Source organism: Girardinichthys multiradiatus, chromosome 8, assembly GCF_021462225.1.
Source record: "Girardinichthys multiradiatus isolate DD_20200921_A chromosome 8, DD_fGirMul_XY1, whole genome shotgun sequence".
Classification (NCBI taxonomy): Eukaryota; Metazoa; Chordata; class Actinopteri; order Cyprinodontiformes; family Goodeidae; genus Girardinichthys; species Girardinichthys multiradiatus.
Genome location: NC_061801.1, coordinates 7,339,585 through 7,366,788, shown reverse-complemented (window position 1 = coordinate 7,366,788; position 27,204 = coordinate 7,339,585). Strand labels below are relative to the sequence as shown.

At 38.0% G+C, this 27,204-nt stretch overlaps 1 pseudogene; it reads right to left on the bottom strand.

Annotated features, from left to right (window-relative positions):
- Positions 1–4,477: 4,477 nt before the first annotated feature.
- On the bottom strand, positions 4,478–15,730 carry LOC124872657 (annotated as a pseudogene).
- Positions 15,731–27,204: the final 11,474 nt, after the last annotated feature.

The window sequence follows — 27,204 nt, the reverse complement described above, 5'->3', positions numbered from 1 at the left end:
GGGTTTGTTGACATTCCGAGTCATAATTCTGACTTTAGAGTGTTATAGTGTATTTTTTTTGGCTTCTGAGTCCAAATTGAATGCAGCACAAGTCTTTTGAACATTGATTCCCAACCGGGGGCACTCGTACCCCTAGTGGTACCCCCTGCGCATTGCACGGGGTGCCTGGAAACATTTTAATCATTTATTGGTAAATATCATCAGTTAGTAGAAATAATTCTTAGTTGTGTGATGCTTTTTTAGGACCCAGGTGCAAAATATACCAAGCAAAACAGCAAAAAAGTCACCGTAAAACAACTTAATGTGGGAAAGACTAGAGCAGTTGTGTCATTGCTGTTCACCTGCACGACGCTCCGCTACCGGGAGAGAGAGATAGAAAAGTAACAGCTGTTTCCACTCTGCCTCCAGATCTATCAAAGCTTATCGAGGACAAGCAATCTCATGCGTCTCATTAAAGCTCAGTTAAATGATGAAAACATAGTAAAACTGATATAGTGAGTCTGAACATTATTTTTGTTAAGTGTTTTTTAGGTTTAAATGTCGGTCAGCGTCTGTGAGACGCTGAGCTATGTGGGCTCACGCAGGTGAACACGCTCCCGACAGCGGACAGAGAGCGCACAGAAAAACATGCCGCTAAAACCTGGAAAGCAGGCAAGGATATCTGGTAGCACTTCCTCTTCTGCGAGCAGCAGGGCTAACTGTCCTGGTACATTTGTACAGATATACAGATAAAAGATGTGATAAAGAGATAGAGAGTTAAAGATAAAGAGAAAAGATATATAAATTATATATAAAAACAGCAGGTAGAAGATGAACAAAGAACATTTAAGAGTTTTCTTCCTTAGGAATGCTCTGTTGAATATGTAGAGAGTTTAACCAGGCTGCAGTCAGAGGAAACTATGGACCTGGCCAAAATCCTAGGGGAAAACACTGGAGGCGGTACCCAAAGCAAAATGACTCAGGGGGTACACAAGTAAAAAAAGGTTGGGAACCACTGCCTCATAAGCTTAGTCAAATCTGGCTCAGTGCAGTACCTGTCAAACTACGACAATCTATGTTTGTTTCTTGGCAGAACCAGGTCCAGATCGGATATTCTGTTAAGTCTACCAAATATTTGGTTCCATTTAAAATCAGTACTTAAAAAGGCATTATACACAACATGAGAACATTGACTAATGCATGGAAGAGGTTTGATCGTTGAACGTATGTTGCTTTAAATGAGCCTAAAGGTGCAGAGGTCATTGGGGGAGTTGATTTGGGATATCATTAAAATGTCCGTCTTCTGTTTGCTCTGGTCTCCACATTACCTTAAATACACTGTACATTAATTAAGCAGCTTTTGGATTTCTTTTACCACAAGATTGGATTTCATGTAGCTAACTACTGAGTATTTCCAAGTTCCAAGACTTAAATTAACAAGGTGGAGTTTATAATAAAAATACTTCACAAACTGAAAGCAAGTGGGCGAGAACTTCTGTCTTGCACATTTGGTTCAGTTCCAGATACATTGCTGTGTGTGGAAAAGAGGCGCAACGCTGGCTGGATCCAGACCTGCCTCCACCTCACAGCTCTGTTAACCATCGAGCCAACAGTAAGACATGGACCTGAACATCAGGTCTTGATAGCACAGTAGCTAATTGGGGTTGGAAGAACAACAAATCTTGCGCCACACATTCTCCCATTCATGCAAGACATTGTCAACCAACCCTAAAAGCCCCCCTCCCCGACCTCACAGGACCTTCCAGATCAGGGTTTACCTCATGCTGTTCACACACTGGGAAGTACATCTTAACATGTTTGTAAATGATGCTGCACCTGTTCAACCGTTGTTGTGGAGAACAGGCATTTGGGCTACATTTAGCTGTATTCAAATGGACTGAAACAATGAAGCCTCTCAGTCCTCTCTATGTGTGGGTCCTCACACAGAGTGCGTTTCTAAAGCTGCTGGCCTGTATTCAACAGGTCTGGGTCATTTTGTGTCTTTACCATCTTTACCACGGACTTTTGCAGTTTAGGTTGTTTTGTACGCCGCTTGTTTGGCTACAAAAAGGAGGCTGCCATGGGACGTGTGGTATCAAACATCTGCCAGTTTGTACCTGCCTTGGGGATGTTTCATACCTGCTTTGGCAGTTGATAATTTAATGTTATTTTCTTTGATCTACTTGAAAAAAAGGGTTTTGAGACTGCAATAATTTATATACCCTAACAGAAGCTTATTTAATAGTTATTTTGGTTTGAAGAAGGGACAAAACTTATCATACTTTATAGGAATTAACTAGCCCAAAAGGCGATTAGAACCGTAATTAATGGCAATAAGGTGGAGTGTAAAGTCTTTCAATTAAATACAATCAAACAGATTTGAGCATTCTATAATGATTTACCTCAGTGATTCTTCATAAATTCTAAACTACCAAAAGAAACAAATAAACAATGATTAAATGGGTGCAAAATGTTTAGTTTATGGGTACGAACCGGAAGGAAGAATGGACAAAAACATAACAAATGGGTACAGACTGGTAAAGGAGCAATTTGACCCGGAGCTGTAATCTACTTGTTTTTGTTTCTTATGTGTAAAGCTGTTAAACTACTGCAAAGGTAAACTTTTTTGCTGATGACACGGCTTTATTTGAAAAGAGAGAAAAATACTTATTTGGTAAAATACAGTTTTATAAGCTGGCACTGATTTAAAAACTGTACAGTTTAGAGTTTTGTTGCATAAATCTAAAAACAGTGAATATTCCGAAGCATTTTTACATAAGTGAAAGAGATTCCAGATTGCTGGGTTACCAACCAGGCAAAGTGGCCTCCAGGTTCACGGTGGCCGTTTTAGTAAAACACAAAGCAAAGTTTATTTTCTTATGTCAGGTTCTTGTTTACTAAGAAATGCAGATGTTCAAAGAAAAGTTCCCTTAAGCTCCTGCTCTGGTTGGTTCAACCTGATCAGGAATGGCTTCCCATTCCACTTTAGCTTCACATGCAAATTAAAAACAGGGAGGGTAAAGACTTTTGTTTAGGAGTGCAACAGTACATGCTTTGGTTAGTAAAAACATTATTTAAGCCCCTCCAGAGTTACCTAAGTGTAAGCATAGAAACAGTGCCCGCCCACCCCCATTGGAGCAAGTTTAAAATGTTCACAAGAAGCCATTACCACCACTACTTTTGTTTGCAGACTGGCTACAGAGTATTTAAACAAACTAAAATATTATGTAGCATTAGTGTCAGAATTCTGAGATTCCATGTATTCTGCACAAATGCACCACTGCAAAGATAAGTGCTACTCAAATGTAGCACTTAGCACAAAGTAACACTTTTAACCAGGCCTTGGTACAATCAAGGCCTGGTTAACAGCGTTACTTTCATGCTTATACTGATGAAGATTCATTCACTCCACATGCTGGATGCTTGGAGTGTCTCGAACTGACAGCAGCCTGACCTTCTTTTTGATCAGTTGTTCTAACGTTTACTTTGGGGGACTCGTTGAGTCAAGAAGGTGGCACTTGTCTTGTAGTAAAAGAGGTCTAGGTTGACAGATGGCTGCTAATGGGATTAGGTTGCTTCATGCTTTATTATTTTAGGTTTATATAAAATTGGAACAAGAAAGAAATTATGCTCCATGGTAGACCTTGGTGACCTAACAGTCAACAAAGGTGGCCTGTTTGCTGATTTCCTCCAGTAGGTCTATAATTGCTTTGTTGAGTAATACTTGTGACTGGAATACAATTATACAGTATATCAGGCCTTCAGCTGCAAAATAATTTTGTCTGCAGATGACGTCCTTCATGGTGGTGTTTCCAAAAACCTTCATTATGGCAAGTAGTTTGTGTTGTTAGTAAGGCAGGTGTCCCTATTCATTGCACCGGTCTACAGAGACCTACCCTTTATCCTTTAATCACTTTCTGTGCTCACATCCTGGTTGTAGCATTAGCCAAGTTTATCTAATTGGTTTAAAGAAATCCAATCAACATTACCCTGTATTTAGAGATGGCACCGGAAGACCCTTCTCCAGGACTAAGCTATGAAGCCAACTATGACGCCTGTGATTTGACTTGTAGACATCACAAATAATTCTTAACTAATACCCCCATCACACAACGGCATAACTGCTTTATGTTTCTCTGGCATATAAAGATGTGCCGCTTTTAGTAGCATAAATAATGCCCCAATATGGCATTGCTATGCCTCTGACACTAAGCATATCTGATCTCCAGCCAAGCCAAGCTGTCACTTTGTTTGGACTTGTCCAAAAATTCTGTAGCATGAAAAGATATACGTGCTACTCAAAGATTGCGAATAAAGTATTGAACTTTCAGCCCAAGACAGTCAGGCAATAATTTAGTATGGAAAAATAGACTTACACCAGAGTATAAAGTAGCTCCTTTTGTCCTTCTGCAGTAGCAAACTACGTTTTCCAAAACTCCCACACTGTATGTAACATTGATGTATCATAAATACTTCATATGGAGGATATACCTTGAGGTTTTAATAAATGTCTTTAATTATCTTACATTTAGACCCCCAAAAGCTGACTTTTTAAATAACAAAACACACATTGCAAAAAAGCAGACAGTGAAACAGCTTCTTAAACAGGTTAGATCCTCAACAGAACAGTGTGTACTGTTACACCCCTTCCTACACTAATTTAACCTTGTCCTCAGCTGATGTGTTTGCAGCAGTCTCCTAAATTTCAAATCCAGTGCTGGGAAAGTTCTCCATTGAATGAAAAACACCTTCTATTTTTATTCTTCAGCATCTTCTAGACCAGAAGGGTAAAAGCTGCACAATAAATGCAAATACTTTAGCCTTACTCTGTGTTTTAGGTAGACCTCCCTGTTGGTTCGTAGATGTCATATAGCTGTAGGTATAACTGATTTTGGTGAAGTCACTGGTTGGCTGCATGAGTACCAGTTTGTGTGCTGGGAAATGTGAAAACTTCCTTAGTAAAGATGTATTTATTATAAACATGATATATATTTATTTTTTGTGCTAATGGATCTGTGAAACGGGCTTCCAGCTGTAACCACAGCTTTTATTGGGTTACTTGGCCCAGAAACACTGTGTTCAGTTCAATTGTTAATGTTTGGATTAGATTAATGTAAATACTATGTATATAAAAAGATGCTCAGAGACATGTAGAAAAAAATAGATCTATTTATTCTGAGATGAAGTTTTATTTCTAATGTTGGAAGGCATTGCATAGCAATAAACATTGCACAGAGTTGACCTCAATTAATAAGGTGCTCCCATATTCTGTTATTTATTCTTTAATATCCTACCAAAGCTTACTTTTCTTTCCCTTTTGTTGTTCTGTTTCTTCTTAAGCATCTTTATTCACTTGTCCCCTTGTCCTAATCTTCACCCTTCTCCCGCCGTGTAGAAGTATTGAAATTCCACTGATCTGGACTCCTGGTCTGATCTGAGCAGCATTCACAGCCGAGCTTATCAGCTACCCCTGCGATGTTGTTTTTGGTCTTACATACTTCTCATGAAGGTTAAATATTTTCCAGTGCAGAGAGAGTTTTTCCACATTGTCTCATTTACAGATGGAACCATTTGAACTGTGATTAAATGGATGAAGTGCAAACAAGAGCAAATGACAGTGATTCTAATCTTCTGTAGATAAAATGCAAATGCAGTGTCTCTCAAGAGTGGACACACCTTTTTTAAAATGTCAGGTTTTTGTGGTGTAAATAAATCAGTTTTGAACAATCTATTTAAAGGTATTTCTTCATATAATGTGACATTTATCCTGTACAATTTAACTGAAAAGCAATTAAAATGGAGTCCTTGGTGCTCATTTGCAGCAGTCATTGGTCTACTGGCAGGGTATACCCTGGACAGGTTACCTGTCCATCACAGGGCAACACAGAGACAAACAGAACAAACAACCACACACACATACGAGGACAATGTAGAGAGACCAATTAGTCTAACAGTCACATTTTGTCTGGAGTACCTGGAGAGAACCCACACAAGAACGGGAAGAAACCATGCAGACTCCATTCAGTAAGACCCCTGGCTGATACCTTTGTACAGTGAGATTCTTTTAATCATTTATAACATCTCTACAAACTTTGGCTTCACCTAAAGGAGGCCAATGAGCAAATGTCAGAAAAATCCTACTTTGCTGACCTTTGTTTACAGTCATTCAGATTCTTTGTAATTAATGGCAAATGTGAATTCAAAGAAGTCTGAATTGCTGCAACTAAATTAAAGGATGCTTCAGAAAAGGGTTAGTTTAAGAGTGCACATTTTTGCAACAAGGTTATTGCAGAATTTTTCCTCTAATTGACTTTATGTTAAATTGTACAGAATAAATCTCACATTATATGTGGAAAATATTTTGAAATTATTTATAAGGTGTTCTTTTTTCTACATCACAAAACGCTGATATAACAGGGGTAGGCGGACCTTTAAGAGCCGCTGCATATTGCAATTGGCACAAGCAGAACTGAGGTATTGTGTATTGTGATGTTTTTCAGGGTGCAGTGTAAACATACAATAAATCGTGGACCTAGAATAAATAAAAATGAAACCTTAAGCTCTAGTGCATAAATACTACGGAGCCCGCGAAGGGACATGGGGGATGTTTTTTTTTTCTTTTGCCTCCCCATGCAATACTTTTTGCGTAATGGAACTAACACCCGTTTATGAGATTTATTGAGTTTTATTTTGAAATCGGCATTAAATATAAGGATATTTAGTCTCACTTAAACACAGTTATCATCCACAAGCTGTCAGACTAGTGAACGTTGGACAAAAATACTGCACTAAACCACATTTGTGACTCTTTATTAGCTTATTGCTGCTGCATGATGTGTAGCCTACTTTTGATTGCAGGCCATAGGTGCTTTTATTTTTATAGTGAGTTGAATGGTTCTTCTTATCCCAAGGATTTCATTGCATTATTGACTGTGTGTTAACCTGCATGTGAGAAACAAGGTTAGGTTACCAATGCCATATCTGTGCTGTTTGTTTTGTGAGCAGTTTGTCATCTGTGCTGCTGTTCCAAAATGCACAGCTTTCTCAAGGTGGTTAACAACTTCTGCGAGGGAACGCAAATGTATTGCGAGCGAACGCAAGAACAAAATTCCCCCATGTCCCCTCGCGGGCTCTGTACATAAATCTTGTAATTTTTTCTGGGGTTGAGACACATTTCAGGACTCATTAGATATTTATTTTCTCTCTTTCATTGCAGTTTAGCTGAGGTTACGGGGTGCTTCCCATGGAAAATGTAACTGAAAGTCTGTCCAAATAATGATTTCTGTTTACTGTAAGGCTTTTGAAAACAAATAAATCAGGTATATTTCTCTTCACAGAAATTCAGTCTGGTTTTGCTGCTTAAAATGGTTTAGAAACCTTAATTGAGGTTATTGCAGTCACAGATGAAGGAAATGTTTCCATGAAGCCTGATAGAATGCTGTAATGCTTAAACAGAGAAAGAATACTCTACAAATATGTGATGAATGTTTGGCAATGATTAAAAACAAATCCATGACTTTCTGTTCTAGGGATACTTTACTAAAGATTTGGTAAAATCTTTCTATACTCTCACTTGCCCAAAGTCAAAGGACGATTTTTGGAAGTGGGGTTCTCTGGAGGGATGAGCAGTCATGTACCTTGCATGCAGTAGATGACTGTTTAAGAATTATTAACTGCAGGTGAGATAGTCCTGATTTTAGCTAACAGAGCAGAACCAGGAACAAAGTGGACTTCTGCGATGTTAAATCTCAAACTAATTGCTATTTTTTTCTTTTAGTTTGTGCTTATTTACCGGAGACTGTGTTAGCCTGGTACCCAGCAACTGACCTTGAGATTTTCAATCTTTTAACAAGCTTTTGTCTCGACCTCTTTCTAATGTGAAATTTTACATTTTAAAGATTTTGTGGGTCTAGTGACCTTTATTCAAAGTTGTCAGACAGAAAACAGGCAGGGTGAAAAGAGGGTTGACATGCAGCAAAGTTCCCGAGGTTGGGATTCCAACCATAGACAGCTGTATTAAGGATTATAGCCTCTATACATAGCGAGCCCACTACACTACTTCACCCAATGTCACACTGAATTAGAAACTGATTAATACGGAGCCCGCGAGGGGACATGGGGGAATTTTTTTCTTTTGCGTCCCCACGCAATACTTTTGCATTCACTCGCAATACTTTTGCATTTGCTCGCAGTACGTTTTGCGTTCCCTCGCAAAAGTTGTAAATCACCTTGAGAAAGCTGTGCATTTTGGAACAGCAGCACAGATGACAAACTGCTCACAAAACAAACAGCACAGATATGGCATTGGTAACCTAACCTTGTTTGTCATATGCAGGTTAACACACAGTCAATAATGCAATGAAATGCTTGGGATAAGAAGAACCGTTCAACTCACTATAAAAATAAAGCACTAATGGCGTACAATAAAAAAGTACACATCATGCAGCAGCCATAAGCTAATAAAGAGTCACAAATGTGGTTTAGTCCAGTATTATTGTCCAAAGTTCAGTAGTGAGTTCACTTGTGGAAAATAACTGTTTAAGTGAGACTGAATATCCTTATATTTATTGCTGATTTTAAAATAAAACTCAATAAATCTCAAAAACGAGTGTAGTGTTTGTTCCATTACACAAAAAGTACTGCATGGGGACGCAAAAGTATTGCGAGCGAACGCAACAGTATTGCGTGGGGACGTAAAAGAAAAACAAATTCCCCTATGTCCCCTTGCTGGCTCCGTAGATTAAAATGATGGATAGAGAGAGAGAAAAATAATGTCACAGAATATGTTTGCCTTTAAGAGGTTTGTTTTACTTTTTACTCATCAATAACATGACATTTAAATGCCAAAAGAATTGTACATCATGCTATATGCATCAAGTTTAATGAGAGGAAAACGTTTGATAGATGACGAAAAGATATACCTTAAGCAGCATTAGAAACCCTCAGAAATCTGACTTCTCTTACTAAGAGAGTTTAAAAGGCCTTTGCCAGGACATTAAGTTGAGCTGAAAAATGCTAAGTGAGGTTCTGTAAGGTCCCCTGAAGTAGAAACATGTCACATGTTGTGTAGTGAGTTGCATTTTTTAAGTAATGGAGACAGTTAATCCAAGCTTGGGCATGTCCCATCATGTTGCACTGTCTGCAGCTGCACCTATCAGTCTAAGGTTAACCTATGGCTTTAGCATTTGCGTGTTAAACATGCACTCAAAGGGAAACGGGATTATTCCTGCGATTAGTGGATCCTTTACCAACAGACAAGGAATTGAGACAAATGGTTTCTAAATGTAGGGAGACCACTAACATCCCTGTACGTCTGCTCCTGTCACTTTGTCACAAAAAGCCCATGGAGCAAAATCCTTGCCCCATACTTTGGTATGGCTACGGCCGTCTACCAGAGAAAAAGGCAGATTGCTTAACAGATTTTACAGCAGTGCTGACAACAGATCCGGTATGATTTTAGATTAGAACATAACGCGTAACATAGGCTACGTTTACACTGCAGGTCTTGATGCCCAATTCCAATTTTTTGCTGAAATCACTTTTTTTGTGTGTGGTTGTTCAAACTACTAATTAAATGTGACCATCATCAAACTTCAGTCTCAACCATTTACGACCCAAATGCGCAGAAGGAGAATGTAGATGTCACACAGCAGCACCCTGTTTACAGAAATAATTATAGATATCGGCGTCTCTGTGTTATTATTAATTTGTTGAGCAAGGGGCGCCGACAATATTATGACCACATCATAAAAATTTTTTGGGAGGTGAAAAGATCAGAATCGGGCGGTTCTGACTGCCATGAAAAATTCAGACATGGGTCACATTTGCCTGCAGTGTGAATGTAGCCATAGTTATGTCCTTTTATGATCTGTATTAATTCATTAGTTATTGACATCCTGGACTATCCTTCTGTGACTGCATTCTAAACCTATAATAAATTAGCTTTAAGCAGTCTGAAAGCATAGAAAAATACAGATCAAAATGAAATATTTTACGCCTGTTCTACAAAATCGGAGTACATTTCTTGTGGTCCTTATCTATCGTTTTACAGTATATTATTCCAATTAAAGTGTAAAAGTTGACAAATGTCTTAGTCTGTATTTCCTTTGTGACACACGTTAGATTTACATGTAAGATTTCTTTCACAGTTCAAGCTAAGCATCATGGGTTATGGCATTAAGGTGAACAGTCCTTTAACAGAACCTCACCTAAGAACTATCCCTTTAATTGGCCAAAACATGTTGATTGTGTTTCCTAATGTTTAATATAAATGTATGAAACACCCCAGGAGTGTTAGCTTCCAATGGCTTTGCTTGCTTGACTGTAGCTAAAGACATTGCATGCTATCTGTTCAATTTCAGACGCTTCTCAACACTCCATCAAGCATGCAAACCAGCCATCATCAAGGTAAGCCAGGTCAGAGTAACCACTGGGCCCCTCATTAACGATCCAAGGGTTGCTCCAACCGCTTGGATCCAGTGGGGATTTGTTCAGATACACCCCTAAATCCACTCTTTTGTACTGACTGGTTGGATGGGAGTTGAGCAGCCACTGAGGCTCCTGAATTAAACTAGCCATTCCAGGTTGAGCTGGGAAGGAGACCACACTCCTCTGACATCCTCTACCTGTTTCAACAAGCTTCTCAGCAGAAGGGAGTGTGATGAAATCCTCTCCTCGGTTGTCACTGACTGCTTCTATTCGATAACCTCCCTCATTACGGGCATTGCAATAAAGATATTTGGGGGAAGCGAGAACCATAAGCATAGGCTGGAACAATCAATCTACCACTCTGTTTGGAGCCCATTGTGGCCCGGGCCAACAGCAAATGTTGCCCACTGTTTCGTTTCAGGAAAATATTTTGTCAAATCAGTGACTGAGCTCCAGGTGCCACCACCATCTCTGGTTGTGATGTAGCAGAGATGGGCCTTGTTGATGCCCCAGAACCTCTGCCATGGTTCTGAAACATTGCCTTCAACACAGATAAAAAACAGAAAGAGTGTTTTGGTTGTCTTTTTGTAGACAGGGCATGGATTCATGGGACGATATCCACCAAGGTGGACCTTCTCCACCACGTATTTTGCCGCTGACCACTGCAAAGAAATATATTATTCTGAGTTAATGTAAGGCTAAATTTGATGATATAGCAAGAAAGCAGTAGGTTTAGATGATTACCGTAACCCTTATTTCATGACTTGTTTCGTCTTTGATCAGCATTCCGGTTTTCATAACCAGCACCTCTGCGCTGGCATCATTTGAGGTGGTCCGCTTCTCTGCAAAGGCCAGCAGAACCTTTTTTTCTTGGTCATAGAACAGAGCAGGAATCCTGTATACATCCTCTTTGTTGGAAAGAAAGACAGTACTTTGCGGTTCATAAATACTTAAGGCTTTCTTGTCCATGATTTCTTATCTCTTGACGAAAGAATCAATCAGTCTTTTATTAGGCACAGCTCAGTGCTGTTAAGATGAAGACTTTATTGCAAAGAAGTAGGTCCATATCTAAAGTGTGATAATTAGTGTCTTGATTATAGGTAAACAAGGGTGGAGTACCATACAGTTAGTTTTATCTGTGATAATTTAGAATATATGGCATGCATGATCATATCTTTAATGGGGTAAAATATACCAACCCAAATGATAAAATGTTAAAACAGACGCCAAATAAGACAAAATAATACAGTTTGTGGACTTCAGTTGTGTATTTTTTATTCATGGTCCGTGTAACAATCTAGAATGAATGTTTTTTAGTTTGTGCATCAAATTTCGTAGACACTGTCAATAAGACAGGATTCACCACCCATAATGGGAAAACGTTCTAGAAATACAAGCTGAAACGTTTGTTGAATCTTTGTATTTAGCTCCCCTGAATCAACACTTTGTAGAACCACATTTGGCACAGTTACACCTACATGTTGTTCTGGGCATGTCTCTATGAGCTTTGCCCATTAGAGACTTTTTTCTCATTCTTTTTTTGTTAAATAACTCAAGCATATTCAGATTGGATGGACAGTGTGCACATAATTTTTCAAGTCTTGCCATAGAAGTCCAATTGGCTTTAGGTCTGAACCCTAACTGGACCATTGTAACATCTGACTATGCTTTGATTTAACCCATTCCAATCTATTTCTGGTTGCATTTTTAAGGTTTTTGTCCTGAAAAAAGGTGAGAATCTTCCCATCAACTCTGACCAGCTTCTTTGTCCCTGAAAAGCATATCCACTGCATGATGCTGCCTTCACCATGATTCACTGAGGGAATGGGGTGTTCAGTGTGATGTGCATAGTATTTAACATGTTGGACAGAAAGTTCAATTAGGGTCTCATCAGACCAATGACTGGATTCAAACAAATGTTGAAAACCATTCATGATTTTCATCCCACTTCAGAATTACACCGTACTCTGTGGTAATGTTTGCAGCTGTTGAAGTCCAAGGGGTATGAATACCTTTGCAAGGTACTGTGAAAAAGGGAGAGATGGATATTTTGATAAGGGCCACCATCATTTACAATATCTCCATGTTATGAATATTGGTCCCACTATGAAAACACCAATCAACTCTAATTGATGACATTTCCAAACCTCCAAAACTGATTGTGTGATTGGAGTTGTAACCTTTCCTGTGTAAGCTATTTTTCTACTCTCAGGTTAATGGAACATAAAAACAGATGCTGAATTTGGAGTCTGAGTCATTTTTAAGTACTCTCTAGCTGCAGAGTTGCACTACATAAAAATAATTGGTGCAGGTAAATTGTCTATTTCATAATGGGCAGACTATCTCTCGAGCAGTATTTGTGTATGTGAGGCTCTCAGCTTCATGCAGTTAGATATGGAATGCCTTGCAAAGGTATTCACCCCCCTTGGCTTTTTACCCATTTTGTTATATTCCAACCTGTATTTTAAATGTTTTTTTAATCTTATATTATGTGCACAAAAAAGTATACCTTGGTAATGTGAAATGAGAAAAAAATATATTAAACAAAAAAAAGAAAATTGTTATGTCCACCACATTTGCTATGAAGTCCCTAAAAGGCTCTGCCTCAACCAATTTTCTTCAAAAGTCACATAATTAGTGAATTGAAGTCCACTTTTGTGAAATCTAAGCGTCACATGATTCTTCAGTATATATACACCTTTTCTGAAAAGCCTTAGAGACAGCAACACCAATAATCAAGAGGCATCACACCATGAAGACCAAGGAGCTCTCCAAACAAGTCAGGGACAAAGTTGTTGAGAAGTACAAGTCAGGGTGAAGTTATAAAAAATATCCAAATCTTTGATGGTTCCCTGGAGCACCATCAAATACATCATCGTGAAATAGAAAGCACATGGTAATACAACAAACCTGCCAAGAAAGGGCCCCCAGCCAGAACTTATATAGACCAGGCAAGGATGGCATTGATCAGAGAGGCAGCACAAAGACCAAAGGTAACCCTGAAGGAGTTGAAGAGTTACGCAGCAGAGATTGGAGTATCTGTCCATAGGACCTCAATAAGCCATACACTCCATAGAGCTGGGCTTTATGAAAGAGTGGTCAGAAAAAAGCCATTACCTGGTGGTAGAAATAAGAAGGCACAGTTTGAGTTTGCCGAAAGGCATGTGGGCAACTCCCCAAATGTACAAAGGAAGGTGCTCTGGTCAGGTGAGACTAAAATTTAACCTTTCCGCCACTAAGGAGAACATTATGTCTGCCACAAACCCAACACCTCCAATCACCCCGAGAACACCATTCCCATAGTGTAACATGGTGGTGGCAGAATCATGCTTTGGGTATGTTTTTCAGGAGCAGGGACTAGGAAACTGGTTCAAGTCAAGGGAAAGATGGGAGGTACTAAACACAGGGACGTTCTTGAGAAAAACTTGTATCAGTCAGCCTGTGATTTGAGACTAGAAAGGAGGTTCACCTTTCAGCAGGACAATGACCTGAAGCATACTGCTAAAGCAATACTCAAGTGGTGTTGCTTTAGCAAGGGAAAACATTTAAATGTGTTGAAAAGCCCAGACCTCAATTCAGTTGAGAATCTGGGATTAGACTTGAAAATCGATATTCACAAGCAAAAACAATCCAACATTAAGGAGCTGGGGCAGTTTTGCATTGAGGAATGGGCAAAAATCCCAGTGTCAACATGTGACAAGCTCATAGAGACTTATCTAAAGCAACTTGCAGCTTTAATTGCTACAAAAGGTGGCTACTGACATTAGAAATCACCTTTTGCAGCAAACTAACTAACTTAGGGATGGTTAGTTAGTTATGCATGCTGAAGTTTTCTGTTACTTTGTCTTATTTGTTGTTTGCTTCACAAAAAAAAAAAAAAACATCTTCAAAGTTGTAGGCATGTTTTCTAAATGAAATGTCAAACAACCCATTTTAGTTCCAGGTTGTAAGGCAACACAACATGAAAACCGACAAAGGGGTGAATACGTTTGCAAGGCACTGTCTAGCCTAAAACACTGTGATGCATTTTGGTATTGTGTCTTGACATGTTTATCATGATTGCAATAAATACCAGAAAACCCTGGCATCATGTGACTGAGAGACAAGTTCAAATTGTGTGCTTATTTTCACTTTTTGTGAAAGGTATCATAAAGTGCATGAAAACAAAGAAACAACTTGGCCAAAGTGCTCTGATCAATAGATAGTTATTTAAAATGTTGAATTAAAACCAGTTACTACTAAATTTTGTGGGGAAATTTTCTTTCAATCAACTAAACTACATGAGGCTGCAAAACATCAGTGATCCTAAACTAAAAGCTCACTAACCTAACAAGGAATTTGAAAAATCCTCCACTCACAAGTTATGTGACATGAAAATCTTATTTATTTATTTTTCCCTCTCATGAATCTTGGACATGAGAAAGACTCACATTCAGAGTTTATGAGGAGTATGTAAAAACCTTTTTTTTTAAATCATTATTTCAAATGCATAGAATATTTTAAATAACTTTACTACATATACAAAATTCATTCTACAATGGTAATATCATTGCAAACAAAAGCAAAAATGAACTCACCAACTTTGAAACAAATGATAGTACTACAGCGAATGATTGCAATGAGGAAAACTGAAGGATATAATAAATCAAGAAGGGTGGCCCCTGAATAGTCTATTGTTTTATTTTCCAGGTTTGTGTTATCATATTTTCTACTGATCATTTATAAATTAGATAAGATGCCAAGTTAATGATTCACCTGTCACCTGTTTGTGCAGTGTGATACCTTGTGAGAGCCTGAATATGATTGTGCTCTCACCTCACCGTGGTTTCTTCCAGCTTGTGTGGAATCATTGGTTTTTACCCATTGTAATTATATCACACTGGATTTTACAATAATGACAAGCCAACACCCATATCAGAAAGAGCAAGACCTGCATTTTCTGTTCTGTATTTATATTTAACCATCTTCCCATCAACTCTGAACAGCTTTCCTGTGTCTGTTGAAGAAAAGCATTCCTACAGTATGACACCACCACCATCATGTTTCACGGTAGGAATGGTGTGTTCTTGATTCTCTCTTATTTGGCCAGATCACCTTCTTCCACATTTCCCGTGTCTCCCACATGGCTTGTAGCAAACTGCAAATGGGCCTTGACAGAACTGTTGCCTTTATGCTAAGGTTAAACTTCACACAGGTGGACTCTGTTTACTCATTAGGTAACCTCTAAAGACAAGTGGTTGCACTGGATTTTATTTAGGGTAACCCTACCTCTCCCTGGACTACTTGCTGGGGTAGGATCCAGGTACTGACGTGCAATTTCAAATTTTTCAACAACTAGTATTAAGTTCAGTTCACACATTCTTAAACTGAATTTATTTATGGTCATAGTTCACCATTTAGAACGATTGACCTAAAGTCCCAATCCCCAAATAAACTAGTTTGTGTGTATCAACTTATTTGTTGCATCAGCCTTAAAACACATATTGTATTTATTAATAGAGTCGGTCCAAGACCATGTGGACCCCTTAACAGAATTTGATTTGAGAGCCTTCCAGCTATCACCCAAGCTCAGTGGTAGGAATTGGGATTGGCCAAATGCAGATATACACACACCAGCCATTTTATTAGGTACACCTGTCCAACTGCTTCTTAACGCAAATTTCTAATCAGCCAATCACATAGCAGCAACTCAATGCATTTAAGCATGTAAACATGGTCAAGACGATCTGTTGCAGTTCAAACCGAGCATCACAATGGGGAAGAAAGGTGATTTAAGTGACTTTGAACGTGGCATGGTTGTTGGTGCCAGACGGGCTGGTCTGAGTATTTCAGAAACTGCTGATCTACTGGGATTTACACACACTACCATCTCTAGGGTTTACAGAGAATGATCCGAAAAAGAGAAAATATTCAGTGAGCGGCAGTTCTGTGGGCGCAAATGCCTTGTTGTTGCCAGAGGTCAGACTGGTTTGAGCTGATAGAAAGGCAACAGTAACTCAAATAACCACTCGCATAACATGCACAACACGTCGAAGCTTGAGGCGGATGGTCTACAGCAGCTGAAGACCACACCGGGTGCCACTCCTGTCAGCTAAAAACAGGAAACTGAGGCTACAATTCGCACTGACTCACCAAAATTGGACAATAGAAGATTAGATAAATGTTGCCTGGTCTGATGAGTCTCGATTTCTGCTGCGATATTCGGATGTGAAAGCATGGATCCATCGTGCCTTGTATCAACGGTTCAGGCTGGTGGTGATGTAATGGTGTGGGGAATATTTTCTTGGCACACTTTGGGCCCCTTAGTACCAATTGAGCATCATGTCAACGCCACAACCTACCTGAGTATTGTTGCTGACCATCTCCATCCCTTTATGACCACAGTGTACCCATCTTCTGATGGATGTGCAGCTGACAAATCTGCAGCATCTGTGTGATGCTATCATGTCAATATGGACCAACTTGTCTGAGTAATGTTTCCATTATCTTGTTGAATCTATGCCACGAATGATTAAGGCAGTTCTGAAGGCAAAAGGGGGTCCAACCCGGTACTAGCAAGGTGTACCTAATAAGGTGGCCGGTGAGTGTATTTATGAAGTGGTGGGTAAATTTGATCAACCCATTATTTGCAAATTGAACAGGAGAACTTTATTCAGTTCCTAAAACTAACCTCTTGGGGCCAGCAATGTGTTTCAGCTGCCATAAGTCTGCTGACTACCCTGACTTGTTATAATCCTGGTGTGAGCTGGTTGGCAGAAACCAACAAACTTAGGTTATATGTTTAATCAAGGGTTTCCTAAGGGTTCTAATCCTTCAAATCAGAACTCCAATCAACAGAAATTTGATGCAATGTAAAATTGTTGTCCACTGTGCTGAGAATTATGGAGGACCGATTCTGCCATAGTTAAGAATAAATACAGAAATAAATAAAGGAATCAATAAAATAATTACTGGGCCAAAAAGTAGCTAGAAATATAAATTAGTGCGCCATTACATGCAACAAAATAATAAAAAGAAGAGATGTATTAAATTATCGATTAATTAATCTGATATATATATATATATATATATATATATATATATATATATATTTCTATTTTAATCAACTACTTTTATTTACATTTTCAAATCATTTTTTTTTTCTTGAACTCTATATTTTTCCTTGGTTTATTTAATACAAGTGGATTTCTTGCTATTTTATTTTTCCTACCCCTTTTGTTTCTTTCGAATTTATTACCTTTGGCCTTTACTTTCCCAGGGGTCCAAGGCTGTAATCTTTGAATAATTTTATAAATAAACAGAATAATTTTTATAAAGAAACAGCTTTAATTTAGAAATGCCACATGAAACATAAATAAAACATAGTGACATTTATAGAAACTGAACTCTTGATCAGGACAGAAATTATCCTTGAATGACAGTTTACTTTAAAAAGGTTAATATGTTAAATAATATTGTCCATATTTACTGAGGATTTATTGTTGAAAAATGTATATCTTAATGTTATTCAGAAAGTATCATTGCAAATGTTTAAAGATGCTATTTTAACGTTGAAGTTCTTGTAGTTTCCCCTAGTTTGTGAAAAGTCCGTCATTGAGTGATGGCTTTTGAAAGCGCGTCCGGAAACGTGACTTCCATTTACTACTTCGGCAAACTGAAGTATTCTCTCAGTTAGTCATATGGGAAGAAACTTGTGCCATCAGAAAATGAATTTGAATTGCTCTGACTGAATTTATATTTGTGTAATTTTAAATTAAATTCATTGGTTTGAAAAGGAATTTTACTAAACTGAAACTGAATTTTATGGGTTGAAACTGAATTCATTTGCTTTTAAAATGTATTTCGTTGTAATAAAAATTCAGTTTGACTACTTTCACTTTCAAGTCTGTAATTCAATTTCAGTTCCAAAATTAATTTTTTTGTGTCACACATCCGGGTCCTTGAGGATAGCCACAGATTAATCAAACCCAGATTCATCGATTTACGTTTCACATTTGGTTAAACTTCCTTTACGGCATGTTGAGCTGGAGCAGTGCAGCATACATGAGCTTGGCGGATGTCTATCACCAAATCAAATGAGCATCTATAAGAAGCGTCATGTAAACAAATGGTGGTCAAACAGTAACACATATTCTACCTGTAAATCTATCACTAGATAAAATACATTGATGACAAATACTATTTGTTTAATTTATTTGTAAAGCTTTCAACAACTTAAACACTAACATATTAACTTTAGGCACAAATTTGTAATCAGTTTATTTGAAGAGCATAATAATAATTTTTTTTATAATTATATTATAAATAAACCAAACATTAATATTAGATTTCATCTAACTGAATTATATCTGTCTAACTTCCACCCATTGGGGAAACCCAGCGGGATTTTGAAAACAATGAGCTGGGAGTTGGCTGTTCTCTCTGGGTTTAGCGCACCTCAACCACCCGGACAGCTGGCGAGGAGAGCGGCTGCTGGGGCAGTGGACGAACACATCGGCGCATTTGTGCAATTAAGCGATATCTTGACAAACTGATCAGATATTTTAGGTTTACACAACTACATTCTCATCTAAAAACATTGTTAAAGTTAATTTTGTTTCACAGAATGTGTAATATAATTTTTTTCACAACTTTTCTCTCTCCTCCAGCCTTTGCTACTTCCGTTTGAACAATGTGCTTCGACCCGCAATGAATCATGGGATAGGGTGGGACACGGAGGATACAACGGACCATCCTTCAAATCTAGGCAAAAGAAGGACGCATTTGTTGGAACCTTGGAGATTGGACAGCATTGGTTGCCTCATCCAGGACGTTATCGGCCTACAAATGCGTCCTTCAAAAGATGCAGTCCTGAATTTGGACACAGCAATAGTGAATGACATATGTGAATCATTAAATCTGTGTTTGATTAATCTCTGGCTTCAAAAACCCAGATGTGTGACACAAAAACAAAATTTTGGAACTGAAATTTAATTTCAGACCTGAAAGTGAAAGTAATCAAACTGAATTTTCAATACAAAGCAAAGCAATTTTCAAAGCAAACAAATTCAGTTTTAAACCGGTTAGGACTTATGTAGTGAAGGACCCCGGAATGCAGAAGAGCAGGCAGCATGACGGTAAGTGAAATAATATTTAATAACAAAAAACTCACTCACAGGAGAAGGCAGGAACCAAAACAATAAGCAGACAGGCAAGACAGGCAAAAACAAATATGGGCAGGTTGGCAAGACAGACTTGGCGTGAACAACAGGACATGAGCATGATCCAGAAAACAAGACTAGAGCATGATTTGAAAATGTTTCCGCGATGTGTAACTGACAGGTGTGTATTTATGGAGCATGAACCAGGTGGAGCAAGGAGACAGATTAGCTTGGAGCAGGTGAACCGAATAAAATTAATTGACAGACAGAACAAAACGTGGCTGGAGTAAAACAGAGACTCTTGAATACAAATTAACAGAAACTAGAAAAACATGAAACTAAAGCATAACCAGATCCAAAAACCAAACTTGACAAAACATGAACTAGAAGACCAAACTAAAGCATGACCAGGAAAATAATAAACAGAAGCATGATTCAAAAACTGTGAGAAACATATAAGAAAAAAGCAGAAACCAAACAACCCCAAATCAAAACCATTATATTCAGTTTCAGTTTAGTGAAATTCATTTTCAAACCAATGCATTTAATTTCAAATTACACAAATACAGATTCAGTCTGAGCACTTCAAATTCATTTTCTGATGGCACCAGTTTCTTCCCATAGAGTCAACAGGATACAATAACCTATCCCGACTAACAGCGCTATCTACCACCAAATCCACAATGCTCCTGACTTCTTTAGCAACATGACAGAAGTTAGCCGTTTCTGCTAGCTCCTTTTCAGAGGCTCGGCAGCTACTTCCTAGAGGCTGGACCTCAGATAATAGGAGAGAAGCTGAGGCGGTGATGCTGGTCCAAAGACCAACCCCTCTGTCTCTGTTCCGCCCCGTTCGTATTTACATTTCTTCCTCATGTTGAGGAGGAAAAGACAATACAGCGACCAAGTAATGTAAAAAAGAAAGATGGAAATAAATGGGCTCAGGGAAATCGGTTGGGTAAAAAATACAATGGGTATATTAGCGGGGAAAATATATCAGTGCTTAAGTAATAAAGGGATAGTAAAATAATATATTTTTAAGGAAGAAAATGTTTTAAATATATCAGAGTGGTAATAAATGTGAAAGAAATGAAAGGGGTTGGGAAAATAAAACAGCAAGAAATCCACTTGTCTTAAATAAACAAAGGAAAAATATAGAGTTCAAGAAAAAAAATATGATTTGAAAATTTGTGGTTTAAATAAAAATAGTAGATTAAAAAAAAAATATATATATATATATATATATATATTTATATCCGATTAATTGATCAATAATTTAATAAATCTCCTCTTTTTATTATGTTTTTGCATTTAATGGCAAACTAATTTATATTTCTAACTACTTTTTGGCCCATTAGTTATTCTATTGTGTCATTTATTTATTTCTGATAGGTATTATTTAATCAACTCAGAGGTAAGGAAAGACACCGAGTCAGTTTTACTTGCAAGGGTAGCTGTACACTACAGACTACGAAGTATTAGCCCTCTCTCTCTTTATTTATACATGCTTGGTCACACACAGTTCAAACATCATTCAGAGTGGGGGTGTGTGTGTGTGTGTGGGTGTGTGTGTGGGGTCAGAAAGGTTAGGGTTCATGTGTCTTGATTTAAAGAGAAAGGAGTGAGGATTGGTGCCAGTCCCTAGATGTTGCTGATAATAGCATAACTCACCCTTCTCTCTTATATCTTTGTCTATGACATGTGGGGGAAGAAAGCACTTAGAGCAGACACAAGTGATAAACAATAAGAAAAGTCATAAAAACCCTAACAGTTCCCCCCTGTTTTATCATGAATAAGTCATGAGTAAATACATGTAAAATGAAACACTCTGTGTAAGCACAAACCCACAGGACGGAAAACAGATTATTTTGTGGGAAACACTTACACGGTCCCTCCACCAGGCGACCACCAATCATGGCAGAGTAAAACAATAATAAAGCAAAGAAACAAAATGTAAGAATAAAAAATAAAAGAATTAAAACAAGCCTTGTTCATATCATCATTGCACTTTTTCTCACTTCACTTAAACAGCAACTTCTTTCAATTTTCTGCTATAAGGTCATTTTATGAAGTACAATTATGAATACACTCAGGCATAGAAGATATATTCATTTACAACATGTCATCATAATCATCTGCTTTTGGGTTTAGTGTGGTGTCAACATTTACACACAGTATTTAAAGAGTATATGGGTGTTATCACCACTTAAAAGAGTTTGTGCTTTATGACCGTAGACCGTTCTCAGGTTCAGAGGTGAGAAGGTTACCTAGGAACAACATCTGCTCTTCCAAAGGCATCACCCTAACAAATGGCCTTAACCATTAAACTTCTGATAATGGCTTTTACAGCTTCCTCCACTAAAAGATGTTCAGAGGAGTGAGGTAACCCAAAGGTCATACACTTTGGAACAGTCAGTCATTTTCTATACCGCTTATTCCATAGTGGGTCGCGGGGGAGCTGGTGCCTATCTCCAGCAGTCTATGGGCAAGAGGCAGGGTACACCCTGGACAGATTGCCAGTCCATCGCAGGGCAACACACAAACAACCATGCACACACTCATTCATACACCTAAGGTCAATTTAGAGTGACCAATTAACCTAACAGGCATGTCTTTGGACTGTGGGAGGAAGCCGGAGTACCCGGCGAGAACCCATGCATGCACGGGGAGAACATGCAAACTCCATGCAGAAAGACCCCAGGCCAGGAATTGAACCCAGGACCTTCTTGCTGCAAGGCAACAGTGCTACCAACTGCGCCACCGTGCAGCCCCACTTTGGAACACTTAATAAAATAATTTCCATTACAACTCCTTCCTTCTGATACTGAAAGCAAACAGTTTTTTCCTCAAAGAAAACAAATTATAACAACGGCGGAAATTAACACATTTCAAATTTGTGCCATAATGATAGATATCAAGCAATAAACATGAAAGTTAGATAAAAGCATCCAAGATTTCCTCCTCAGAGTCAGTTTCGCTGTCAAAGTGGGAGAAAAGAATTTGGCTGACCCTTGCCGTCCAGGCAAAGGAGCCTAATAGCCACCAAATATTAAGAAATTAAGGAAAATAAGCATCATGGCGCATGTTTGACTGTCTCTCTGTTGCAGATGTCGCCAGTCCATCATCCAGAGAAAGGTTATGTGCAATGTGTAGAGGTCTTCCTTGTATGTTTTCTATGTGTCTCTCACTGTGGTGTGTGTGCAGTGAGGCAAATGACCTTATGATTTTTAACTTTCAAGCAATGCGATGGCCTTAAGTAGATTCTGAAATAACGTTGCACTGCCCAAGAGATTATTGTGCCCTTGTAAGAACAGTGTTCTTCAACCACCTCTTCAATCACTCACCAGTGATGAGCTTACAGTTCTTTGTCTTGTGGTCCGCTGTCCTCAAACCTTTCAAGCCGTGGATGATCCAGTTGGAAGATGACTTGTCCTGGAAACCAGATGAAGCTGGAGGAGCTGGAGCTTTCCTGCAGCTTTCCTGGGTGTCTAGTAGGATCTGATATGGGCCATTCCAGCCCTGGACTTTCTGTGTCTTCTTCTAAATTCTCTGAGCAGAATCCAGTCGCCAAGAATAAAGGACTGGAGGGTGGAAGTAGCTGTTTCTGGTAATGCAGCCGTCACCGTCTGTGAAACTTGAGAAAACACAGTGGACAGGTTTTGACAGTAAACAACATCCTACCTTCACACAAAGATGTGGAAAAAAATGTATCTTGGAAATATCTCCATGTTACTTTATTCTGACATTCCCCCCTTTTGGCGCAGGGTCCAACCCATGCGACAACCCAGCAAAAGGTTTAAACAAGAAAGTTCTAGTAACCAAGATCACATTACATAGAACCAAAGAAATGAATTCTGACATAACTATGTGTCACTATGAATTTAACAAAAGCAGCATAAAGAAAATCCAGATGTTTTTAACTGCAATTCAGTTCCATTAACAACAAAACACAAACTTGAATTATTCAGTTCATCAATGTCTCACTTAGAAATTAGTCACATATCATCCTGATTTGTCTTGTATAAAGATGAGTATTAGATTAATGGACATCTAATGTAATTCAGATGCATAAACCCTACAAATTCAAATCTAATAAATAATTCCAACCAAGTATGAAATCATAACTCTGATTCTTTATCAGAAATATATTCCTTACTTTTGGCATATCTTGAACTGTCAGTTAGCTTAATGGCACGAGGGAAAACTTTCAATCTAATAAATCACCAATGATTCTGTATGCAAAACTAATTCTTCAAACTAGTTTAAACTATTTCATTAACCTTTTAATAATAAAACACATAAATCTAAAAGTTATCCTACATCCAAAAAAACATGTTATTAAGACAACAATCACTACAAGCATTTTGATTCTATTGTCTCTTAAACAGTGTTAAAACTCAGGAAGGGAGGTGCTGAGCGTTACCATGACAGCAAAGGCATGAACCAACCTGGTAGGTGGGCGGAGTCAGGCAGAACTAACCTCTGATTGGCAGCCTCAGAAACAAGCTGCTTCTTAACTCTCCTGAAAACTCAAAGTTTTAATCAATCTGGGATTTAGAAACATTATTCTAAACATGGATTATTGTTTCATGCAACATATAAACAAACATTCATTCCAACAAAACAAACAAAACATCAAAGACAAACAAATGGCCAAATTTGAAGCTTCAAGAATTAAAAGAAATTTTTAACAATCTCTTTTCAGAATATGTTTTCTCAGCCATATCTTTTAATGATATAATTGATCAATTTTGTTATGACAATCTTCAGGATCCTTTTTAAGATGAGTGCACAAACTATTTAGAAGCACAGCAACAGTTTTCTCTTATATGAATCCAAATTTACTGATGCTGAAACCTTTTGCTAATTCTTTGTACTGTAACTCTATAATAATAACTACAATCCTGAGAGTTATTGTTATAATTCTCTTTTTGTTTCTCAATTTGATCGCAGCTGCATTGCAGAATTTCAGGTTAAATGCAAAGAAGTATTTTAATTCAATTCAATTCAAATTCAAAGATACTTTATTGATCCCCGAGGGGAAATTAGAAAAGTCGGCATTGACATTTTTATGGTATACCCAAACTAAACAAAACTGCAGTGTTTGACTTAATCAGAAATTAAGATAAGAAGCTTGACTCCAAACTGGACTTTTTCCCACATAGTGTTTCAAAAAAGAACAAACATCATTTTCTTTAATTTGGGCTATTTAAATTTTGAGAGTTGGGGAGAAACATTAGAAAAATTACTAGAACTCCTCTTTTACAATCCAAATGCTGATAAATGTTCCAATATTTTATCTCTTAGTAATCTGAAATTACCTTGTGTACCTTTCTACTCCTATATATTCTTTTAATCTTTAAACCCTAAGAAATCAAACAAGGAGACTGGAGTTTGAGCCGACCATCCTCTTACTGTTAAGAGGACCTTTATTTCTTTACTTTTCCTAAAATGAAGGATTTTACTTGTCTTGATTCCGTTATAAAAATCCTAACCTTGGTTCCAAAACTAAACTCTTCAACCCCAATCTGTGTTCCCCAGAGTAGACATTTTGAGTATTATTGCATTTCAAAGCCACCAAATGACTGGAACTAATCATTGGCTTAGATCTGTTTTAATAGGTAATCGGTCTACCTTTAATTAAATATTATAATGTTATGGACTTAAAATCTATGGCTTACGGGCTTCAGGAGTCCAGGAACCACAAGTTGAGTACTACTGCATTGAACAATAGTGTTAACTTTCTGCAGAGATTGAAGGATTGGCTAAATATATTATTTCTGCTTGGACAATAATCAGATTTAAAATTATGAGTTCACAGCTCCTAATTTACCTCAGATCATATTTGCTTCTAACCCAGTTCATAATAAGCTTCAGACAAACATTATGCTAAAAAGCCAAAAACAAAACAAACAAAAACCAGATCTGTTTTAAAATAAAGAAAAAGCATGCTTAAAAAAACTTGGTACTGTGGTGGAAAATAACTCCACGGTTCTGAAGGCCTTTTCATGCAGAGTCTTTTAGGGAACATGAGATTAGTTTAATTTTTGTGTGGTACCACTGTCCAATCAGATTATTTCTAAATAACCCCATTTTTCATTCTCATTTTAAAGGTTTGTTTTACCAAGGAAAATGTGTTTAACAAAACCAATTACTCTCAAAGTTTCAAAAGTTTTTTAGCTGGTGATATCTTAGAAAACAACGTGTTTTAAGACTCCTATGCGACACAGAACTGATCAGGTTTCTCTTTCCTTCTCCAAAGGGAGAAAAAAGAACTTGCAGAACCAAGCCTTTCATAGTTTTTTTTGTCAGGACCTGATATAAGGTACAGTTTAAATCAACAGCTGCATGAATCAGAAGAAGGAAGAAAAACCTAATATAACCTCTTCCCAGCAGCTGCTGTGAAAAACAATGAATTTGTACTTTCCATAAGAGTAAGTTAGCACTTGCGGACAAAACTGCACCAAACTGTAAATACTGTGTCAGAAACTGTATGAAGACCATCTGCAGTAGAACTAAGCCTGTTTTAATGAGGTCTCTAACCATTAGATTTATGGGATACAAATACTGACAACAGAAAATAATATCTGAAGGAAAAACCCATCAGGTTTTACGCATGCGCTGGGTTTTAAAAAAATGCTCCTTCATGAGATCTGTCCTGAGAATAACATAGAAACACTTGGTCACTGCTGAGTTTTGGAGATGTTGTAACTTCCTCTGCTTTTTAATAACTTTTAATAACTAGAATAATTGACCCTGAATATTCCACGACAAAAGAGAACTTGTTTCTCTAAAAGAATTAACCGGAAAGTATCAAATGAGTTAAGTTATCACCCTTTTAAAGATACTTTTCTAACCCTAAAATAATATTTTAACCCGCTATATCTGTCAACGTCAGGCCAGCGTCACATGAGCTAATAAGTTGAGTTAATAAGTGTTCTTCATTGCAGAAAATAGGAAAAGATTTATGCAAATGTTTGTGTGTTTGTACGTTACCCCCATCAGTTTCTAAATCGCTCCAGAGTCAGACTGCCATGGCACACAGTCCTTTATCAGTCCAAAAAACAACCAGGCCCTTCCCAGGTCTGTTGGTGAGACATTGAATCATTCTTTGTCCACTTTAACTTCTCCAGGAGGGAGAAAGAAGAAACTTTGCTCCGGCCTGTTTCTCTTCTGCCCGCATAAGATGCTTTCAATATAAATCCAGTGTATCACTCTTCTGGCTCTGGCAAACAGCATGGATCGTTGTCCATCTCAGTGGGGCCAGACTTCTTCTGAGTTTCGTTTTTTGTGGAAATTCACACTGCGATTTGCAACAAGCAGGCAGACAGGAAGGCAGATCTCTCTCTTTCAGGCCGTGCTGGAGAAGCGTCTCTGTCGGAGTAGCCATGGAGAAGGGCAGGTTTCTAAAATCCAGACTCAAAAACGCAGATGTTGAACTCAAATCCCATATATGTGTGTATTTGTGTGTGAGAGAGGCAGAAGAAAAAGTTTAGTATAGGTTCAGATTTTGCACAAAGAAATATTATCAGTCAGTCAGTCAGTCGTCCCCCTGCCTGTCACTTTCTTCCACAAGATGCACTATAATCCTTTCTAAAACCACTTTCTTTTCAACTCTCCAATGTCCCTTTTCACTTTTTTACCTTCTTTTCCGACTGAT